The sequence below is a fragment of the Andrographis paniculata genome, unplaced genomic scaffold (genome assembly GCF_009805555.1).
Source record: "Andrographis paniculata isolate CXL003 unplaced genomic scaffold, ASM980555v1 Contig69END, whole genome shotgun sequence".
Classification (NCBI taxonomy): Eukaryota; Viridiplantae; Streptophyta; class Magnoliopsida; order Lamiales; family Acanthaceae; genus Andrographis; species Andrographis paniculata.
In genome coordinates, this window is record NW_026137605.1 from 2,257,116 (window position 1) to 2,280,876 (window position 23,761).

Consider the following 23,761-nt stretch of genomic DNA (forward strand, 5'->3'; position numbering starts at 1 on the left):
TTTTATATTAATGATAAACGAACCCATTATGTTTTAATTTTGTTTTTATATTTTGTGTTTAATTAATTATTTAATATAACATTTTATAAAAAAATTATTTTTATAAAAATTATACATAGTAAAACATAATAAAATAAATTGTAAATTTTTTTTTTTTAGTATCGTATCTGACTTTTTGTAATCATTGTAGGACTTCAAATACACCTTGTCCGAAAATAATCTTGTGTAAAAAGGTTTTGCTAAAATAGTCCTTCGGTGCCGGACTAGCTACGCTGACCAGCTATTGCTAACGTAGTGTTAACGCGGCTGATATGTCATCGTTATGTAAATACCACGTCAGCTATACGTGAAATTTTTTTATTTTATTTTTTATTTATAAAATATCTTGAAAAACTTTTTTTTTAGTCCCGTATCATTTTTAGGAGTTTTAATTAGATTTTGTCTTAGCATAGTCCCGTAAATAAAGATGTTTTTGCTAATATGTCAACGTCGAGCCAGCGTGGCGAGTTTGGCACCGGAGGACCATTTTAACGAAAAAAAATTTACTGACTAAATTATTTTCGAACATGTTTCATTTAAAATTTTAAAATAATAAAGGTCAAATACGAAAATACGAGACTAAAAAAAATAATTTACTCTGAAATAAATGAATAACAATAATAACACTATATGTAATCCAAACTTGAATTAAACGTTGATTGGGCTGCAGATTCAGCCCATTATCTCCATTATAGTTACAAGCCCCAACTTAATTAGTGTTATCATAATAACAAGTACTATTATTTTATTATATTTATCTATGTTTTTATTTTCTTTTACATTATACGATTTTATTTTTTATTTTTATTATTTTTTTAATAGCGTGAGAATCGCCATCCGTTATTCGTCGAGTGTGCTCTGGATAAACTCTCGGCCTGACAAGACAAGCTACATTATACGATTTTATTTTATTTTGGGTATGGTTGCCCAAATATTTTTCCGACAAAATTTTCGATATATATTTTATTTTTTTTTTATAAAAGTCAACATTTAACATTCAATACTCAATATAAAATTTATAACTTATTACCTACATAACTTTCTATATTAAAAAAAATTCAAAATAAAACACTAAACAAACAAGCTCATATCTAATATTTATTTGTTATTATTTTATCAATTTATAACATCTAAAACATGAGGAACCCATATTATTGAATTGGGGTAAAATACATTTTTATACTTTTATTCATATCTATGTCAATTATAATTTCAATATTATAAAAATGATAATTTTGATGTTTTTTTTATTTATATTTGTGTTAATTTTAGTCTTCTTTTTTTTTTATTAATGACAAATTTGATTCTTTATCAGTTAATATTGTTTAGATTTATTCATTATTTATCATTTTTTTATAAAATTAATAGATATACTTATAAATCTATCCGTAAAATCCACATTTTTTAAATACTATGCTTTTTTTTTTATCCACAAAAAGAGTTTTTTTTTTTTTACACCAATGATTTAATTGAAATAAACAACTTGCAACTATATTTTTAGTTCGACAAATAGTTTTTAAAGTGAGTATTTAGGTTTGCTTTGAAACGATTTGTCTAGAAGAGAATATTTAAATGAAAATATTTGAATATATATATATTAATTTAAATAATTAATAAGAATGATACTTTTATACGAAAATCATACACTATTTCAAATTTTTAAGCACAAGTTTTAATATTGGGTGATTTTTATTTTTATTTTTACTTTTTGTTTTTTACATACAAAAATAATAATAGAAATAAGCAATTTTTTTAGTTAAAAAGAAAGTAAACATACTTTTAGAGGATTGACAAAGTAATAATTATATCTATTAATTAAAAAAATAATAATTAAATATTAAAATTGAACTAATTCAATGAATAAAAATATCATAATTGTCATTTTAGAAGTAAAAAAAATAAAAAAAAATAAAAATTAGCATTTTAGTAAATAAAATAGATAAATATATATATATATTTTACCCTGTTTAATTGTGTGCTACATTTGTACTTAAAAATTTGTTTATTTCTATATTTTGCAGTTAGTTTTGTATTTAATAAATATTGACTTATTACCTATTTTATGATTCATTCAACTCTACACAACATCACCTACATTTATTTGACATTTGCAATAATTTATTTTCCACTATATTATTCATCTTACTCTTCTTCCAATAGATTCATTTATAAATTTTGAGTCAATCCTATTCAAACTCAATTATTTGCAAGAGAATGTAGATTTAATAGAATTTTTTTTTAAAAAAAGAATACATATATATATATATTATTAATGAATAATATTATCTTAAAAAAATATTTATATAAACAAAGCCTTTGATATTGAATAATATTCTTCCGTCTCATTTCAATTGACTCATCTTCTTTTCCGTTTCATTTCAATTAACACATTTTTATTTTTGGTAAAATTTACTAAATCAAAATATATTGAACAAATATAAATTAGTTTAATTAAGTTTATAACATATAACAACATACATCATGTAAAACTCATTGAAACTTTTTTATTTTTATCTATTTATTCAATAAACAAATATTTAAATAAATTATATAGCACCCTCATGTTTTAATAAAAATGCAAAAAACAATCGTATTTTATTTATTGTATAAAACCTTTTATATAAAAGACTATTTAACATATATGTCTTTTTATATAAAATTTGTATAACTAGGTTCGTATTAATATCCAATAATCAATTTTGGACGAAGAGGATGTTTCGTGCAAATTTTAACTCAACACAATAAATAAATAAATAAATAAGATGTATTTTGTATATTTTTACAAAAACACAAGAGGTTATAAGAGGGTATTATATTTATTGGTGTGTTTGTTTTATGAAATGGTTTGGAAGGATAAATTTTTATATAAAGTATAAAAAAATCGTATAGATAATATAAAAATAATAAATGTGTAATATATAATTGTTTGAGGAAACGTGTCTTAATTGTTTACCAAAACATACACCCTATATAATTTACTTCAAATATTTTTATCTACATTATTTTTGTACATAAAGTAGTTTATTTTAATTATAAATAAATATATATTATTTTATTTATTTGTGCTATTTAAAATTTTATTCTCTACAAAATAATATATATTGAATATATTTTATTAAGATATCTTATTTAAAATATTTAAACACATACTTTGAATTTATTTTAATCATATATACTCTCTTTGTCCACTCACAAAGAATACATATTTTTATTTTGGTTGTCCAATTACAAAGTAACAATTTTATTAAATACTTCATTTTTCACCAATATCATTACTTTACCATCACATAATCACTTTTACACAAAAATAAAGTTAAAATTATCTTTACACTACTTTTAACTATTCAACTACAATTAAAATACTCCCTCCGTTCCACAAGAAGGTTGTCATTGGCTTTTTTGTGTGTTGATATTTGAATATTAATTATGATATCAATACGTAGTACAAATCAAGAAAAGAAAACAAAAATATGTTTATTAGTCTCTTATAATACATATACAATAATATTTGTCGGGTAAATTATTCAAATATAAGGATATTTTTAATGTTAAGTACAATGACGCAAAAACTAAATAGCAACCTTCTTGCGGGACGGAGAGAGTACTATTATTTTTTAATTTCGCACCAAAAATAAATGTTTACTTATCAATTGGACCGACGGAATATTAATTTATATTTTAAAAGTATCAATAATAATACTCATATAAAAATATAATAAAATATTATTAATTAATTATACATCACTACCTTAAATATGGGACGGAATGAGTAATAAATTACAATATTAAATGCATAACATTTATAGAAAAATATTTAATATAAAATAAAATAAAATTGTTGAACTAACTTCAATAGGCACTCTAATCCCAACTAAATGTGCTTCCAAAAAATCTAATGATGATTAATTTCTGTTGCCACACAAAAATGTCATTGATAATGGCAAGCCGATTCTAGAAGATTTTGATCAATTGAATCAAAGCGACTTGGGCCGATGTAATATAATTTTGTTAGCGTCAGGTCCTAACATCTAAATCGGATTAATTAATGGTGAATTGTAATTAGCAACCGCCCAAAAGAATGCAAGCCCGATGCAAAATCCGACCCGATTGATAGTTTACAATGTTTGGCGTTTGGAATGGAAAAGAGGAATGAGTTAATTAAAATGTTAGTGGGGTTGATGGCCATTAACAAGACATTTAAATATGCAATATGATCTCAAGCAATAATTAGAAATCAATGAAGCTAAATGAGAGTTACAAAAACCTTTGAGATGGATCAACTATGGAGGACAATTATGGGGATGTTAATGCAACTTAATGTGAATATTTTGCATAAAATAATAATAGCAATCGTGTGGAAGGACACGACAACTCAATCCACAAAATTATTCTTCTTTTCTTTACATTTTTCTTACATTTTTTCTTCGTTTGTTTTTTTAGAATAATGTTGAATCGATCTTGAATCAATAAAACTCGTTTACGCCGTCTTTTCTTTGATTATTTTTGTGTGATTTGTTCTTAAATTTATCGCATACTATCGGGGATTCGCATCGAGTTACCCGGGAACCCACCAATACTCATGGTGAAAAGTTTTAGGCCGGAAATTATTTTCCAAACTAACAGAATTGGCACACCCAGTAGGACGCAACGACGTATACGATTACAATCAGAAAAAATTGTTCATATGGCGAATCAATGAAAGAACAGTGACGAGTTGTCAGACGCCTTCCATGGGCTGTCTATCCAAAAGAATTTACGTCGATAAGGTGCCGCTTTGTGTGTAGAGGGCAGCGGTTCATCCGAGAAGATGGTGACTGCCTTCATTCGTGAGGAAATATCATCAGTGATGCAAGCAAGCCTTCGAGACTTTGCGTTTGAGATATTGCGCCAAGTGACCGACATTCTTCGGCCGGCCACAAGCAATGAAATGGCCGTCGATCGACACAAGTAGAACCAGCAATTTTTAAAACTACCAGATGTTATTTTTCTCCAATCTTCTAGTCTCAAATGATTTCGATTCCGTTGCAAAGTGGAAATTCCGTTTTTCAGCCCATGACAGCTCCAAATTGTAGTGGTAGCCCCGGTGGATTTGGGGGGTAGCGTCAATTTGGCGCTCCGGATGGTGACTTTTCTCAACCACCACCGCTGATATACAACATTCCGATGATCGATTATGGAGTAGATGCAAAAAAATTATTTTTCTCTCAAGAGGCTGCTCCACCACATCAATCCATTGGGGGATCAACGATAATATGACTCTCTGGGGGACAATTTTTTTCAATCGCCACCGTTGATTGTTCCACCAACAGGCAATATTAACGCCATTGGTAGGACATTCATAGGACAACCAATATATACAATTGCTTATGGAAGCCCAAACGCAACGAGTTTGTTCTCTGGGCAAGGAGTCGCACAGCAACGACAATCATTTGGGGGGCAACAACCATTCAATGGCTGTAACGGTCATTACTTACAGCAGAAATTTCTGAGGCAACAAACGTTAATTCTTTCACCAGCTGGCAATCATAATGCCGCTGGTATAATGCCCTTGTTACAGTCGCCGGGTTTGATGCATTGGTGTCTTGGGGGGAAACGACAATTTGATGCACCAATTACCAATTATTTTCAGCCGCCATATCGTGAGCTTCCGCCGCCAATTGTTGTTCCAATAGGCGATCTTAACGTTGTTAGTACAACATTTTGCGTACAATAGGGCGGTCCGCCAGCCCATCTGGTGTCTCAAATCATCATCGATCCTCAAATGTTGTTAGAGGTTGTTCGTGGAGTATTTGGGCAGCACCTATGTCCAATTGATCAGCCATCATATCGTCGACCTTACCCTGATTGGATAAGCGAAATGATGCCATTGCCACGCGACACCAAAACACTTAAATTTACTCTTTTCTTAGGAAAAGATAGGCGTTCAAGTATGGAGCATGTGAGCCGTTTCATTGCACAATGCGACGAAGCTAACGATTGGCATAAACTTCAAATGTTTTCGCTATCGTTAACCGGCGTTGCATTCAAATGGTCTTTGGCGCTACCGCCAAACACCATACAGTCGTGGCAAGAGATGGAGAGAGCATTTCATTATCGATTTTATATTCCACCGATTGAAGTTACATTGCTTGATTTGATGAATGCAAAGCAACAAATTGATGAATTGGTACACGAGCATATAAAGCGCTTTCGACATTTGAAAAATCGCTACAATATACAAATTCTGGATACTCAAGCGATGCATATAGCGGTGAGAAACATGCATCCACAACTTAATGAAAAGCTCGCTTTGCAAGAGTTTGGCGATTTCCAGCAACTTATGTCTTACGCCATTCAGGCCGAGCAAATGATAAATAAAAGAAAGGCCGGCAATCAATTTAGGCCGGCCGATCAGCCTTTTATTATCATTGATGATGAGGATTTTGATGAGCGGGAAAAGCAAGACAAAGAGTTAGATAGTGATTCTTTTGCGACGGGTATGAATGTCATATCATTGGCGGATAGACCAACGCTAAAAGATCATTTGCGTCCATCGGGAATGGTTGTGAAAGTTGGCGCTAAAAAAGATGGCAATACCTATGATGTTACCACTGTCAATCAGTTGAATATTCCCCATCATTCAATAAGAAAACCGCCAATTGTGCCACCGTCGGATGAATGGTTTGTAAATTATAAAGTGCCGATGGTTCAAGGGATGAAATACTTGACACGGAACACAAAAGAGACGTCACCAAAGGAAGAAGCTGATGGAAAAAATTCAAAATGAGCGCATGTTGGAAAAATTATACGGTCAATCAAAATATTTAGCCCGATGAAGTGAGAAAACAAGCTGTGACAAGAGAAAATGGGTGGCAGCGAGAGGATCAGTACATGTTATTAACGGCCATGAGAGAAAAATAGTTCAATCTAGTTGCCGGATGGGTGGCTTGGCACCGGCGAGTGGATCTAAACAAGTAATGAGTTGCTATGGCGGAAAAGAATTCAACGTGGTCACCAAACGGACTACGGCGAAAGGAAATGGGCGACAATGAGAGGATTTGAGCAAATCACGAGTCGCCATGAGCAAAAAGAAGTTCGAATTGATTGCCAAATGTCCAAAATGAAATATGATCAAGTTTTTGAGCAGTCGCCAAAGCGATCATGCAAAAAATGGGTTTCAATTAGTGCTAGATCGTCGAAAACCCAATCGCCGATCAAAAAATGGGTACCAATTTGTCCCAAAATTTTGGTTCGACATTCAGATGCTCCCAAGGAGTTTGGAGAAGTTGCGATTAACGGAAGTGGATGGAGTAAAAGGAAAAGACAAAGCCGATAGGCAGGACATCAAACAAAAAGTTGGCAAGTTGTGCGATGATGAGCTTGGTATAGAATGCATTCTAAACGCAACTGGCTTTGAAATAAGGCCGCAGATTCAGCGGCGGGCAGACCAATCGAAAATTCAATGATGTTGTTTGAGCCAGGAAAAAATAGAGGGCTTGAGTTGTTCCTTCCAACTTTAAGAATATCGATAACGCTCGGGGATCAAAATATATTACTGAAAATAAACCTTGGTAATATGATGGAACAAGTTGGATTTGCGCCCAACTTTCTAATCTTGATTGCTAGCGGTTAAAGGACTTGACTCGCCGATATCGTGAATACTCTTCCGAGGGAAAGTTCAGGCTGGCAAGAAAGCTGGTTGAGCATCTATTATCTATTCAAATAGATTGTCGACTGCACGGATTGCCGCTCATGATGTCTAATTTGGTGTTGATCATTTCAACCAAGTCAAAAAGTGAGAGTATGATGAGATTGGATCAAGTCGCACTATTCGCTATATGAAGTCAGCATCGAATGTTGTCGCCAACTTTAGCGAGACATTTTTTTGATCCAATGGATGGAAACTTATAATGGCGAGCTATCATTTTTTGTGGCAAGTAATTGGCCTTTCCCCTTTCGCGATTGAGGAATGTATATTTCACAAAATATATTTCATATCTAATATTCAACATTTTGTGAAATATATGTTGCCACACAAGTGATAACTCTTGATTTTGCCATATTTTATAGCTTATATTTATTTAATTAATTATTTATTTATGTCAAATTTTGATATTATTTATGTTAATTTATTCTAATAATTGTATTCATTTCATCTTGTTTGTATAATATTAAATTATTAGTTTTTAAGTGTAATTTATAATTATTTTGGTGTATAAATTAAAATAATTGATGTGTTTCTTGAATTATATTTTTGGCATTATTTATGTGCTATTTAAGTATTTAATCTTAACTAAATTAATTTTATTTAATAAGTATTATTTATTTAAATAAATATTTATAAAATGTTCGTTATTTATATAGGTGAAATAATGCTTGAAAACTGATATGGGAGTCCAAAACTGGCCTTAAAAAGTGAAAAAATAGCTTCAGAAGCGAAAAAAACAGTCACTGGCGTGAAAGTCAATGCGCGAAAGTCAAAGTCAACCGAACGCGGAAGACAAGCGACGGCCGCACGGAAGACAAGCGACGGCCGCGCGGAAGACAAGCAGCGGCTGCATAGGAGTGCGCAAGCGCGGAAGGCAAGCGAGCGCGGAAGGCGAGCGGCGGCTGCAATTATGAGCGCGGAAGACAAGCGACGGCTGGCACGGAAGGCAAGCGAGCGCAGAAAGCGAAGCGATGACGGCTGCACGGAAACTTTGGCGTTGAAGTGAGCGAAGCGATGGCGGCTGGCACGGAAGGCAAGCGGCGCCTGACACGGAAATATGAGCGGAGCGGAAAGCCATACGTGGAAGTGAGCGAAGCGGCGGCTGCATTAATTCTTGCTGCATTTATTGCCGCTGGTCAGCAGTGCATTTACTGCGCCGCCACAATAATTCCTGCACAGAATTTCGCTGCATTTATGTCTCTTGCACCCTCAGCTCCTGCATTTACTATACTCTCCCAGCTCCCTTAATTAAAATCCTGCACTACTTTTTAGCCAATTGTTGGCTATTTTTGTGTAATTTTTATTCTAGAACCTTCTAGAAAATAGGTAGTTATTAGTAGTTATATTAGTAGCTATTTTTAGAGTTAGTTATTTATGGTTATTTTTAGAGGTAGTTAGTAGTTATTTTTAGAAGTAGTTATTTATTGGCTGTTGTAACCGCCAAGCTTCTAGAAGCTCTTCCCCCTATAAATATCCCCTCTAATTGTACCATATATATAGATAGATATATATACACCATATATACACAATAATATACATTTCATTTTCTCAATTTCTTTTCTTTCGTATTTTTATCTAGTTTAATAGTACGAGATTTTCGGTTTTGTGTCGCGAGCAAACTGATTTTCTCCCCCTTTTTCTTTTAATTTTAGCATAGTATTTTAGCTAGTAAAATTCCTATCATATTTCTCCACCTCACCTTTACCCAAAAATTCCATGTTCGATTTGAATTGTTCAAGTTGGATTTCGACAAGGTTGCGGAAGGGCGATAGAAGAATCGACTATTTCAGCCCTGTTATGCGCCAAAAGCGGTTTCCGGGTAGTTCAACGTAGCTAAGTACGCGGGAGCCTTGTCGACCTGCTTAGTTGCTGTTCTGAATTCGATTCCGATTAAAGAGAGGTAATAAAAAGGGTAGAGCCACTAGCAGAACGGTAGGAAGAATAATTCATGGGGCATAGGCGGGGGTCTATTGGGTCACAGAGATTCCTAGTGACAGTAGGGTTTCTTGCTTATAATGTTCTTCGCCGGGTGTCGTTGAAGCCTCGTTGTAAATCCCCCAAGATCAAGTAACAACCGAGTCGATAATCAGCTTAAGCGAGCAAATGCGATCACGTTCATTCCTCCGAGCCGCCCCGCAGTTATACATATATCTTTCGCTATCACGCCATCGTCATCCCGCTCATTTCATCCATGGAAATCTAGCCATTAAGGAACGCAAAAGTCAGACACAAACGCCTCGCTTCATCCTTTTCGAGATACGTATATTTTATCGTTTTTTAGTTAGATTTAATTTCCGAAATTTATCTTTTCAGTTTCTTCGATTGCATTAACTCATTGCACTTTTTCTAATTAGATATAGGATATTTGCATATTCCCTGAGTTCGACCCAGACACTCACCGGTTAAAGAGATTTTTTTATTTTTGATTTAAGTTTTTGGAGTTACTACACGAACACGCACGACACTATTTTCATTTTATACATATATCATTTTTTTGTATCTTACAAGATATTTTAAAAACTCTCCAAAAATCTTCGATCAACAAGCATGTCATTGATAATGGCGGGCTGATTCTTGAAGATTTTGATCAATTGAATCAAGGCGACTTGCGCCGATGTAACATAATTTTGTTAGCGTCAGGTCCTAACATCTAAATCGGATTAATCAATGGTGAATTGTAATTAGCAACGGCCCAAAAGAATGCGATCCCGATGCAAAATCCGACCCGATTGATGGTTTACGATGTTTGGCGTTTGGAATAGAAAAGAGGAATGAGTTAATTAAAATGTTAGTGGGGTTGATGGCCATTAAAAAGACATTCAAATATGCAACATAATCTCAAGAAATAACGAGAAATCAATTAAGGTAAATCAGAGTTACAAAAATCTTTTGGATGGTTCAACTATGGAGGACAATTACGGGGATGTTAATGCAACTTAATGTGAATATTTTGTATAAAACAAGAATAGCAATCGTGTGGAAGGACACGACATCTCAATCCACAAAATTATCCTTCTTTTCTTTACATTTTCCTTGCATTTTTTCTTCATTTGTTTTTTTTTTAAAATAATGTTGAATCGATCTTAAATCAATACAACTCGTTTGCGCCGTCTTTTCTTTAATTATTTTTGTGTGATTTTGTTCTTAAATTCATCACATACCACCGGGGATTCGCATCGAGTTGCCCGAAAACCCACCAATACTCCCGGGGAGAAGTTCTAGGCTGGAAATTACTTTCCAGGCTAACAATTTCTTAATCGAAAGCTTAACCATTTTCAAGATTAAGACAAAATGAGACTTTAATGGATGATTAAAGTCATGCTTGGTGGCTACAATTCCCTGAACCACTTGCCCCATAAATATAAATATGTCTTCTTCTTTTTTTAACTTTTTTTCTTTTTGTCAATGTAATTTACATAGTGTTAGATTCAGTGAAAAGTTTATACAAAACCTACTAAAAAAAGTAGCGATTGCAAATTTTACGTCGTAATAAATAGATAAATAAAATGCCTTTTTTTAATTTGATTTTGAAAATTAAATTAAATTAAATAAATATCTTTTGTAATTTTAGTGCAATCATAATATATGTGTAATGAGACAATAAAGACACTATAGTTAATATATATATATTAATTATTATATATATACATCGGCTATTGGACACATAAAGACAATAATGCACAATCTTTCTCTCCATGTCATATGCAAGAAATGCATTTTGTCAATTTTAAAATTTTGATTAGATTATTATTTATCTAGTTTAATTTTTATATCATCATTCAATAAAATTTATGCCACTACTGTCCCGGAATAAATGATTTATTTATTTTGAACACAATTATTTTGACAACATCAATAAGATCAACGTTGCATCATTTTTCACCACCGCCCCAATCTCTGCATCTCCAAAACTACCCCTTGCAGAACCATCTACGTTATTTTCCACCAACTTACCGGCGGAGGCATCCACCATATAGATACACTTTTTGTCATTCTCTTGTTCTTCCGACGACATAGAAATTGCTCCATGTTCTCATTGGATAACACTGCACTACTATTAGCTCCAGGATAGTATGCATCAAATTATTTACAGGTTAACCCTTCTACCACATTTGATTTCAAATGTGTTTTATTTTTTAAAACACAATTTCAGTTATTAAACTCCAACGGTACCAAAATGTCGCGAAACAAATAAGGTCTTAAATCATATTGTAGAAGCCCTTCCCCTAGAGTGTCTTCCAACCCCGGACCAAGCTCTGCATATTATTTGGGATGCATCAAGACACTCCGAACCAACTTAACACCTCCCGTCAAGCGTTTAATGTGAATTTTCAAAGTACAAAAATATGATTAGACTCCTTATTTTCAAATCCGCACAAAGGGCATTCAGTTCCTTCAACCAGTGTCATACCTTTTGTAATTAACTTCATTCGAACTGGGTCTCTATTAAAACACTTTAGTAATTTATCCGACAACAGCCTCCATGGATTTGTGGAAAATATCTCCCTCCAATCAACACCCCAAACATAGCATGGCCACTGCTCAACTCCGCATCCAAGTTTCTCTCCTCATCTACGTAGCTCTACAATGCTTAAGTTTATCCTATAATGTTTTTTTAGATTGACCCGTAGGCCTGTACATATCCGGAAAATCCTCAAAATTCTTCGCAGCACCACAATTGAATCATCCGCATACTGGATATGACTAACCAATATCCCTTGATCAGACACTTAGGATCTGTGCAACAATACTACTTTTATTCTTGATTTATCTTCTATTTACTTAATTTTTTTTAGGCATTTTCCACAACACCTAACATGCATTTTTCTATTTCACTAAAACACAAATATTAAATATGGATCTAACAATTGACTATAGGTACTTAAATACACAAAGCTAACTCAAGCATAACCCAAGAAAATATACCAAGAATATAATTAAGAAACTCAAAAATATTTCCAAAAAAACATCAAGAATGTCAAAGAAACGCCAACATATTCCAAGATTATAAATCAATCACTAATAAATGTATAGTCTATCAAACACCAAAAAATTTCAGCATATTATCATCCATATTTTCGCCAAGAAAACAATATATCGAAAAATTAAAGATGAGATAATTTAGTCTTTTATCCACGGATTGAGTCCTACCAAACTCGAAACAAAATTTTTTCAATTTCGCAATTGATTGTCAAGCTCTGATATCACTGTTGTGAATTTATATCATGAATCGATAAGTTTATTCGAACATACCTCAAATACAAAATATAATTTAATTAATAGTGAAAGCAATTAATCTAATAAACCAACATTAATAACACCGAAACGAAATTAAAATAAACACATATTAATCAAAGACGTAAATTTGAAAATTGAAGGATCAAAACAAAAACAACAGCCCCCTAAATTGTGCAATTATATTAATATAAATTATTAAATATAGTCATATAAATAAACTCGATTTAATTTCGTTAATGGAAAAATCTATATATATTAAAAATTAAAATTAAACAAATATCTAATGTACGGTACTTGTATTTGAAATTCAAAATTCGATTTGAACTTAACAGATTTTTTATTTTTGGCATAATTATATTTTGATCAATATTTAATTTGTGCATATGTCCAGAAAAGCCCACAAATTATAGGACAGGGGACAATGTTGTCACTTGATTGTCTCATGCCAAACACGTTTTATTATTCAATTTAATCCCATATTATTTATTTATTTATTTCTCCCTAAATACTTTGTCCCACCCATTTTAATTGACCATCTGTATGGTAACAATTTATATATTTTTATTTTTTATAAAATTTATTAGATCAAAAAATATATAACAAATATAAATTAACTTATTAATTAACTAATAACATATAATATCATATATATATATATTTCATGCAGAACTAATTCAAAAACTTTTTTTTATTTTTATTTTTTTCTAAAAAAAATAAATATTTTGTTCATATTTAAAATTTCAGTTCTTCTATAAAATTAATTTATACAAATTATAATTATAAATAGAGAAATGTATTTTTTTTTACTTATACTAATTATAAATAGATAAATGTATATTTTTTTTTTACTTACCTGTATTGTAAGATTTTTTATAAAATGATATTTATATTGCATATATTTTTTTTTGTGATATAATTTTTAAAATATTTTAATAGATATTTTAACTCAATTTTTTTAATCATATATATTAAATTTATTTTAAAACTACAAAGATTATGAATTATATAACAAAATAATAAAATAATATTACATCCGTCTAATTTTAAGGGTTTTATTTACTTTTTTTTTTTTTTTTGCTAGTTGATATTTGAATATTAATTATTATATCAAAATGTAATATAAAAAAAAATTAAAAAAATATTTTCATTAAAATCCTTATTATAGTAGTAAAAAGATATTTATATAAAAACTTATATAAATATAAAAATATTTTTATTATTTAATACATATAAAATGATTGGATTCACTCGGGACTGGGATGAGATATTAATATAAAGGTCAAATCCAATTCAAATTTTAAATTGGCAATAAAACATTGCAATAATTGAGATGGCAGCCCAATTTTGTTGGATCATCTTTCCGCCCACCCCACTCTTAAAAATATTATATTCCTTCTGTCCCGCGATAAGGTTGATATGGTCTTTTTTTTTTTTTTTTTACGTTGATATTTAAATATTAATTATTATATCAATATACAGTATAAATTAAAAAAAAAAAGACAAAAATACATTTATTAGTTTCTTATAGTACAAATACAATGATATTTGTCGAATAAATTATTTAAATATAAAAATATTTTTAATATTAAGTATAAGGACGAAAAAATCAAATGGGGGGAAGTATATATATATATATAAATATCTCACAAATTATCAGAGGAAAGGCAATATGTCGACAATTTATGAATTAATAATAAAAAAATGTATATTTATATTTATATTTATACTCCATCTGTTCCAAAAAATTTGTCTTGTTTTTTCATTTTCGTTTGTTCTAAAATAATTGTCTTGTTTCCTTATTTAGTAGTTATGGTCCCCGTTTTATAATAAAATTATTCTTACTTTTCCATACTATCCCTAATTATTACTCTAACATACTCTTTAAAATTCTTCAAAAAAATAAGGATATTTTAGTCGTTTATATTCTATTTTATATCCATTTTCGATTAAATATTATTATTCCTTAATTCTTGTGCCAATTCTCAATAAGACATTTCTTTTGAGACGGAGGGAGTATTAAAATTGAATTTGTGTCTAGCCCATAACATTATTATTATCAATATTTATCATTGAAAGTTGCGTGATCGGATTTTCATTTCCCAGCCATTGCTATTTTCACAATTAAAAATTCCAAATATAAATTTATTATTTATTTAATTGATTGTGGAAATTAAGGGGTAGGGTAGGGTAGGGGTTGGGGGACCGCACCCCCCCCACTGAGTGACCTACCCTCCGGCGTGGGGCCCAGTCGAACCACCGCCGCCACGGCAGCGCCGCCCCTCTGATCTGCCTGAATTTTCATCGGAGAACGAGAAAGAGATGCTGCAGTACAGAGCAGTGTAGAGAATAATGTATGTAAGAAATGTAAAATAATAGTAATAATATTAATAAAAATAAAATATTAATAATTGAGATGACGTTGTCGGCGCGTGCTCCCATGAGGTCCCCTATGCCCAGGTGGTCCATGAAATCACTTCCCGACACGTGTCCATTGTTGTCAGTGTCGGGACAGCTATTGCGTGACTATTCTACTTCTTTTTTTCTTTTTCTTTTTTTCTTTCAATAATAGATTTTGTGGTTTTTTTTTTTTTTTTTAAAAAAAATATTGGATGTTATTTTATTATTGTAAATCAAAATTAATATTAATAGTGCTCTTTTTGTCACGATACAGTTGTTTTGTTTACCATTTTTGTTTGTTTTAAAATAATAGTTTTATTTTTATAAATATTTATATCATCATAAAATTATTCTTTTTTTTATTATTATTGTATAAATGTCATTATTTTTTACGCTAATACACTCACAAGGGTAAAAAAGTATTTTACTCATATTTTTACCGATTATCAATATAATATTAATATTCCTTAAATCTCGTGTCCGGCCCAAATAAGATTATAGTTTTGAAATGAAATGAGTATTATTTATTTAATAGAACTTTTAAACAAAAATATATTATTTCCTTCGTTTTACATATAATGTTATATTTTTTGTTTTCGTTCGTCTCATCACTTTCATTTTTATGAAAAAATATTATATATTTTAATTATATTTTAAATTTTATAATTTTATTTTTTTAATTTTTATTATACTAATTAATTATATTAATTTTAATTTATAATTATTTTGATTAATTACTAATCATATCTCTCCTAATAATGAATGGACCCAAAAAAAGCTATAAAAATTAATAATTCTTTTTATACGTATAAATATATTTTTATTGCAATATTTATTAATTATTTTATTTACTAAACTATAATTTTATTTTTTAAATTTAAAATAATTATTATTATTAGTTAGTACATATAAATTATTTTATTTGTAAAATATATAAATTTATTAAAATTAAATTAAATAGAAAGTATAGATGTTATTAATTTATATTTTTTTTATTATATAAATTTTATATTTAATATAAATAAAATAGATTAAATTAATGAATTAGTCAATAATAAAAATAATAAAAATATATATATGCACATTATTTTATAGTTTACACAATTTTAAATAAAAAAATTATTCTTTTTCAATAAAAATATTTTTTTCAAATTAAAAAAAAATATATTTTATAATACTTTTATAATTTTCAATAATTAATAATACAAAATTTTAAAAAAATTAAAACAAAAAAATGAATATGTTAAAACATAACATATAAATATCCTTAATTAGCATTTTACGTGTAAACAACTAATATCAAAAAATTATTTTACTAAATATTTTAATACAAAAATCAGTTAATTAAATCAATTAATTAAATCAGTTAATTGACAAATACAATCCAATACTTTTGACTCGAACAAATTAAAAAAAAAAAGAAACCTTTCAATTAATATACTGATATATTTGTCATTAAAAAATGAACTTGTTTAATGGTGTTGGCATATACAAGTCTCTGATTTTCTGTTGCAGCTGTTATTTAACATATTTTGAAAAATTTGGAACGATGAGCCAACTTTGTAAGAGTTAAATACGTCGCTCATTTAATAAAATTGGACAAAACGAGTTGTCTCATATAGAGGACATGCAGGAAAAAACGTTAGTATGTTGCACCCGTCTAGCAAGGCATTTATTGTCTCGTACTCGCTGCCTCAAAATTGCTCATAGTCAACTTTGTCTTTATGTGTGCAGGGTGTCTTTGTTTGTATGTATGCGTTTAAATCGTTAAAGTTATTAAAACTTTCACAACAATAATTTTTCTGTTTACTTCAGAGAATTTCAATGGAGATTTGATGTTATAAAGAAGAAAAAGAAAAAGGTGTTGGAACCGAATGAGACAACCAACATGGAATTAACCTTACTGTTAGCTTTACTGCGAGTCTGCTGGAGTTGTTATCGCATTGTAACAACCAGTCCGTTTGTGTTTGTAAAACAAAAAGAAGCTTGGATAGATGATAGGTTTGGTCGATCTATTTGGTATCTTAAATGGTGTAAACCAAGTGTTTGATGTAATGAAAGACTCATGGATTAATATCTTTAGATGTAGGTATTTACATCGAACTGGGTCAACAAATCGCGTGTGTTGTTTTTTTTTTTTTTTTTTACACTTGTTCATACATAGAATCGTGTATATACATATTGCAGTTTTAACTACGAAACAACCATGCGTTCAAAGTTGTGTCAACTACAAATAATTTTATATTCCCCTGCATGTAAAACTACGAGGCGTTGGACCTTTTCTGGGACCGACCAAATATCCAACAAATAGTATAATCTATTCTATTGACATAGTTTGCAAGCGATTGTATTTAACTCAAATTTTGCATACTTGAAAAAAAAAATTGTAATTGTAATTTTTTACATTATAAAATAATAATATTTACATATTAGACTTACTCTTTCTCATTTATTTTTTGTGTGTTGATATTTGAATATAATAATTATTATATAAAAATATAGTACAAATTAAGAAAAAATTGACAAAATAACTTCTATTAGTGTCTTGTAATACTAACATCATAACATTTGTGCAAAAAAATATACAAATATAAAAATATTTTTAATGTCAAGTACAACGACGTAAAAAAAAAATGAATCCCGTATAATCGGATAAAATATTATATATTTAAAAAAAAGTAAGTAAACAACACCGAAAAAAAAACCATCATTTCAAATTTCGTAGTATATTTTAATAGCATTTTTTTATATATATAAATAATTTAAAACTATTGATAAAATTATAGGGGTATATATATAATGTCATGCAATAAAATGTATTTGGGGTGTGTTTGTGCGAGGGTTTGGATTTTGAGTTGGGATTTGAATAGTAAAAATTTTGAATTTGAATAGTTGTATGATGTGATATAAATAGGTGTTGATGTGATATTTTGAATGTAAAATTGATTTTTAGTATAATATAAAGAATAAAAAATAAGTATTTAATTTGATGTTTTTTAGGGGAGAAAATAAGATGAATAGTAGAAATCCAAACAAATCCCTCAAACATAAGGACATACTTTATTAATCATTTGCTCCGGTTATATACCAAATTGTTTGAAACGTTTTGAAAATAAAAAGAAAAAATAAGGGAAAAAATTATTTTTTGTCCCAATATAAACAAAATTCACTAATTTTAGTCCAAATATAAAATTTTTATCAATTTTGGTTTTAATATAACCAAAACTCATCATTTTTGCCCCAATATAACCAAAATTCATTATTTTTTGTCCCAATATAAATTTTTTTATCAATTTTACTCCTAATATAACCAAAACTCATCATTTTTTGTCTCAATATAATCAAACCTTATCACTTTTAGTCCCACCGTCAATAAATTGACGGAAAATGTTGACGTGAAAAAAATCAAACCTTATATTTATATTTGAAGAAATTGCACAATCTTGCAAGTCCACGTCAATATTTTTCGTCGGTTTGTTGACGGCGGGACCAAAAAAGATAAGATTTGATTATATTGGAACAAAAAATAATGAGTTTTGGTTATATTAGAACTAAAATTGATAAGATTTTTATATTGAGACTAAAATTGATGAATTTTGGTTATATTGGGACCAAAAATAATTTTTTCTCAAAAAAATAAACATTTGCTTTAATATTTTATGATATAAAATAAATATATAATACTATATTTTTTGGAAAAATTTTGTTTGGGAGTTTGAATTTTGAGTTGAGATTTGAATAGTAAAAATTTTGAATTTGAATATAATCCAATCCCCCAAACAAACAAAGCTTTAATTATTAAAAAAAAAAAAGGAGAATTGAAATAATTGGGGCATGAAAATGATGTATGGGGACAAAGTGAAAATAAAGAAGAATATCGGGAAACATGCGAATACAATTATAAACACATACAAATACGAACACACGGCTAATTGTGCAAATATTCGAGTCTCTTTGGGTCTAATTTGAATTTGAATGAGCAAAATTTCAAATTGAGTCGTATTTGATTTTAATTTAAATTTTTGAGCAATCAATTGTAAATTATTTTTCTAGTCAAATCAGTTTAGTCTAGTCGAACTTATATAGCTAATTTTAATTTGATTGTAACAATCAAAACTAAAATCGATCAATACATATCATTTTTTCTAAAATCAGATTGAATCGGGTCGGGTCGGGTCGGGTCGGGTCAAACCAACTACGTAATATAGGACATCATCATTGATGATTTGGGTAGACTTCTATGAAATGCAACCTCCATCCACTAACCATATGTAAATAAATTTTTTTGTAGTTAGATAAAAATATAATAATAATAATAATAAATAAATAAATAAATAAAAATAGTAGGTACAAGTTATTATTATTAATTTGCTCACACTTGTTTGATTTTTAGGTTTTAATTTTGAATTTGTGTTTTAAATAATAAAATTTTAGAATGAAATAAGTATTTTACGTATTTCTTTAATATAATATTATATTTAAATATTATTTAAAAATCAAATTCGAATCAAGCTAAATTAAAATAAACTCGTCTCATTAATATGAAAATTTTTCTTTCTTTTTTTTTTTTAGAAGTTAAAACGAGATTTTTATAACACCTAACTAAAAATATTATTTCAAAGAAAAACCGATATTATCCGATATTTTTAAATTACATGCCCTCGGCTATAAAAGGTATTAAATGTAGGAGTCATAAAGAATTAATGAAATTTAAGTGTGAAAGTGAAATAATGAAAAAAATATCAGTTTGATAATTAATAGTATTTTATATAAATATATATATATTTATAAAATATGATATCAATTTAAAATGTATTATATATAATAATAATATAAAATAAAATTGAAATATAGTATAAATGATCTATTAGGACGTGTTCATTAATATTATATGCATAGTTGGAGTATTTTTTATTTAACTATTAAATACTAATATAATATTTTATAATACTTTTTTGTCCCGTTATTTAGAATATTTGGGTCCGATATGAAAATAAAAGATATTTTATTAAAAAAATAGTTGAAGAGATTTTTTAAATTTTAATTAGAAATTAAAGAAAAATGAAGAGAATGAATATAATAAAAACAATGACATTTGTTGTAAATAAATGTTGAATGAATTATAATTGTTAAATGTTAAATTTGTTAACTTTGTCTATATTAATAATAAGTAAATTTAAGAGATGAACTTAAAAAAAAAAAATGAGAGTAAATTTGACAGACTAATAAAAAAATATTTTTATAAAAAAAATATATGATAGTTAAAAGATAAAATAAGTATACCCAAATTACCATTCATTGTTTTTCTTTATCTTCTAACATTACATGTAGCGATTGAGGTTTGTTATTTTAGCATTTAAAATTAAAATCAACGCTATTTATTATATCTTTCCCCCGTCGCACCACAATTGACATTATTTTTATTTTTGTCCTCTAACAATTGGTATTTTTTCTATTTTTAGTAAAAATTATTAAATCAAAATATATTTAACAAATATAAATCAACTTAATTAACTACATAACATACAACATCATAAATGAAGTAGAACCATTCAAAACCCCTTTATTTCTACATCTAACCTAAAAAAAAAATATTTCAAAACATCACATATTTTTATCTATATTTAAAACTACATATCTTTTATAAAAATTAATTTATGTTAATTATAAATAAACAAAAATATTTTTTTATTTACAACTAATTAAATATTCTTACTTAAATATCGTATCTCTAATTAAATGGTTCAATTCAAAATGGGGACGGAATGAGTAATTTTTAAAAAAATCTACATAGTATACTATTTTTACAATTTTCAATAAAATGTTATTATTATTATTATTATTATCTTAAAATATCACACATTAAACCCATTAAATAAATCAATATCTGTCATCATCCATTTGACCTCAAAACAAAGAACTTTGTCACTTGTCTAGTAAGGATGACCGGTGGTGTAAGGATTGGACTTGTGACCGTGAGGTCATAGATTCAAACCTCTGACATCTTAGATCACCTCTTACACATGGTTCGCTGGTTTGCAGGATATTAGGTTCGGTCGGAGATTTACCAAGTGCGCATTTTTAGATAGTTGCAGATTCCCATATCATAAAAAAAAAAAAGAAAAAAAAAAAGAAAAAAGAGTTTGTCACTTGATTATTAATTCATAAATTTCTACATCTATTTTGTTTGATTAAGATTTCAAAATAACATTATTATTATTAATTATATATGAGTTTTAATAAAAATATATTACGTTTTTTTTCAAATAAAATATCACATCAAAATACTATTTAAATATAAAGTTAAATCAATATTTCATCTCAAATTTATTTTAAATCATAACCGCATAATTTTGGGTGTGTTTGTTTGGGGGTTGGATTTTGAGTTGGGATTTGAATAGTAAAAATTTTGAATTTGAATAGTTGCATGATGTGATATAAATAGGTGTTGATGTAATATTTTGAATGTAAAATTTATTTTTAGTATAATATAAAGAATAAAAAATAGGTGTTTGATTTTATGTTTTTGAAGGAAAAAAATAGAATGAATAGTGAAAATCTTCACAAATCCTTCAAACAAACACACATTGTGTTATTATATACATGTATATATATTTATATTGTGTTATTTTGACATTTTAATCATAATATATATATATATATTTTTTATTGAAATCTTTTCGTTTCAACACTAGCTTTGATATAATATATTGCGAAAAATTAAGATATTGTATAAAAATTACATAATAATAAAATAAATAAAAAAATTTAAATATATATATATATATAACCATGAATTACAATACAATCCAATTCAAGATATTTATTCATTTTTTTATTCCCACCTCCCTTACAAGCAAAGACTTGTATTTTGTTTTATTTCATTTATTTTTATTTTTTTTATTATTATTATTTTATATAAAAGAATGTGTTTATATGGATGATTTGTTGGATTGTAAAAAGATTCTATCGTAAAGATCAATATCGATTAAGACGTTTTGAATACAAAAATTAAATATTAAATACTCCACTATATATATATTTTTTGAAATAAAAATATACACCCTCCGTCTATTTACAAGGGTTACATTTACTTTTGGCGCGATGTTTAAGAAATAATAGTATTTTAATTATAGTGAGTAGTTAAAAGTAGTGTAATGACATTTTTGCCTTTACTTTTTTGTATAAAAATAATGATGTGATGTAAAATAAAGATATTTTTGAAAAAAAGTAAGGTATTTAATGAAATGTAAACTTTGTAATTAGACGTTCCAAAATAGAAATATGTAAACTTTGTAAGCGGACGGAAGGAATATTATATTGTAAATTCATTAATATATAAAGTAAGTTAGTTAATACTGCAGTCCAGTTCTAAGGGTCTCATTTACTTTTTATACGTGTTGATTTTTTAATATGAATTATTATATAAAATCGTAGTATAAATTAAAAAAAAATATGCAAAGTTACTTTTATTAGTGTTTTATAATATTAATAGAAAAATATTTATACAAAAAATTATATAAATATAAAAAAATAGTTTTAGTATTAGCACGACGCAAAAGATAAATATGATTTTAGAGACGGAATAAGAGAGTATAAAATATAAAATTATTTGGTTAAGGTTTGAAATTGTGTTGAAATGAAACATTAAATTTAAATTTTTATTTAAACAATATTTTAACATGATATTTTAAGAGAAAAATAATATACTTTTATTAAAAATAGGTAATAAATAATATTGATTTTGATTTGAAATATTAAAATACTAAATTTATAAATTTTGTTTGTTTGTTTGTTTTTTTCAAACTCAAATTTATATGGTAAAGTTAGAATACTTTTTAATGATTATATATTATTATTTTTATTACAAAATATTATTTAAATTAAAACATCAAACTCAAATCAAAACTAAATACTCCTTAAATACATATGCAATTTGGTTATGGTGCTGACTCGGTAATTTTATTTATTTATTTATTTTTATTATTATTTTTTTTATCGGACCATATAATACTTTGATAATATATTATATAATTGTATGTAGTATAATATAATATGATTTTAGCACAATAAATAATACTTTATATAATTTATTTTGATAACACATTATATAATTTTATGTAGCAGAATATATACTGATTTTATAGCAATAAATATACTCCTTCCGTCCCATAACAAAGTATTTATTTTTCCATTTTAGTCCAAGTATCCATTTCCTTTTTCAAGGACTGTACTACCTACCTAACATTACAAATACCCTTACAACTTACAATATATTATACAAATGTCATTACCTTTATATCACACGTACTAACAAGATTATTTTAGTCATTTCTATTATATTCCAATATAATATTAATATTTTTAAAATTACGTGCAAAAACCAAATTAATAGTACTT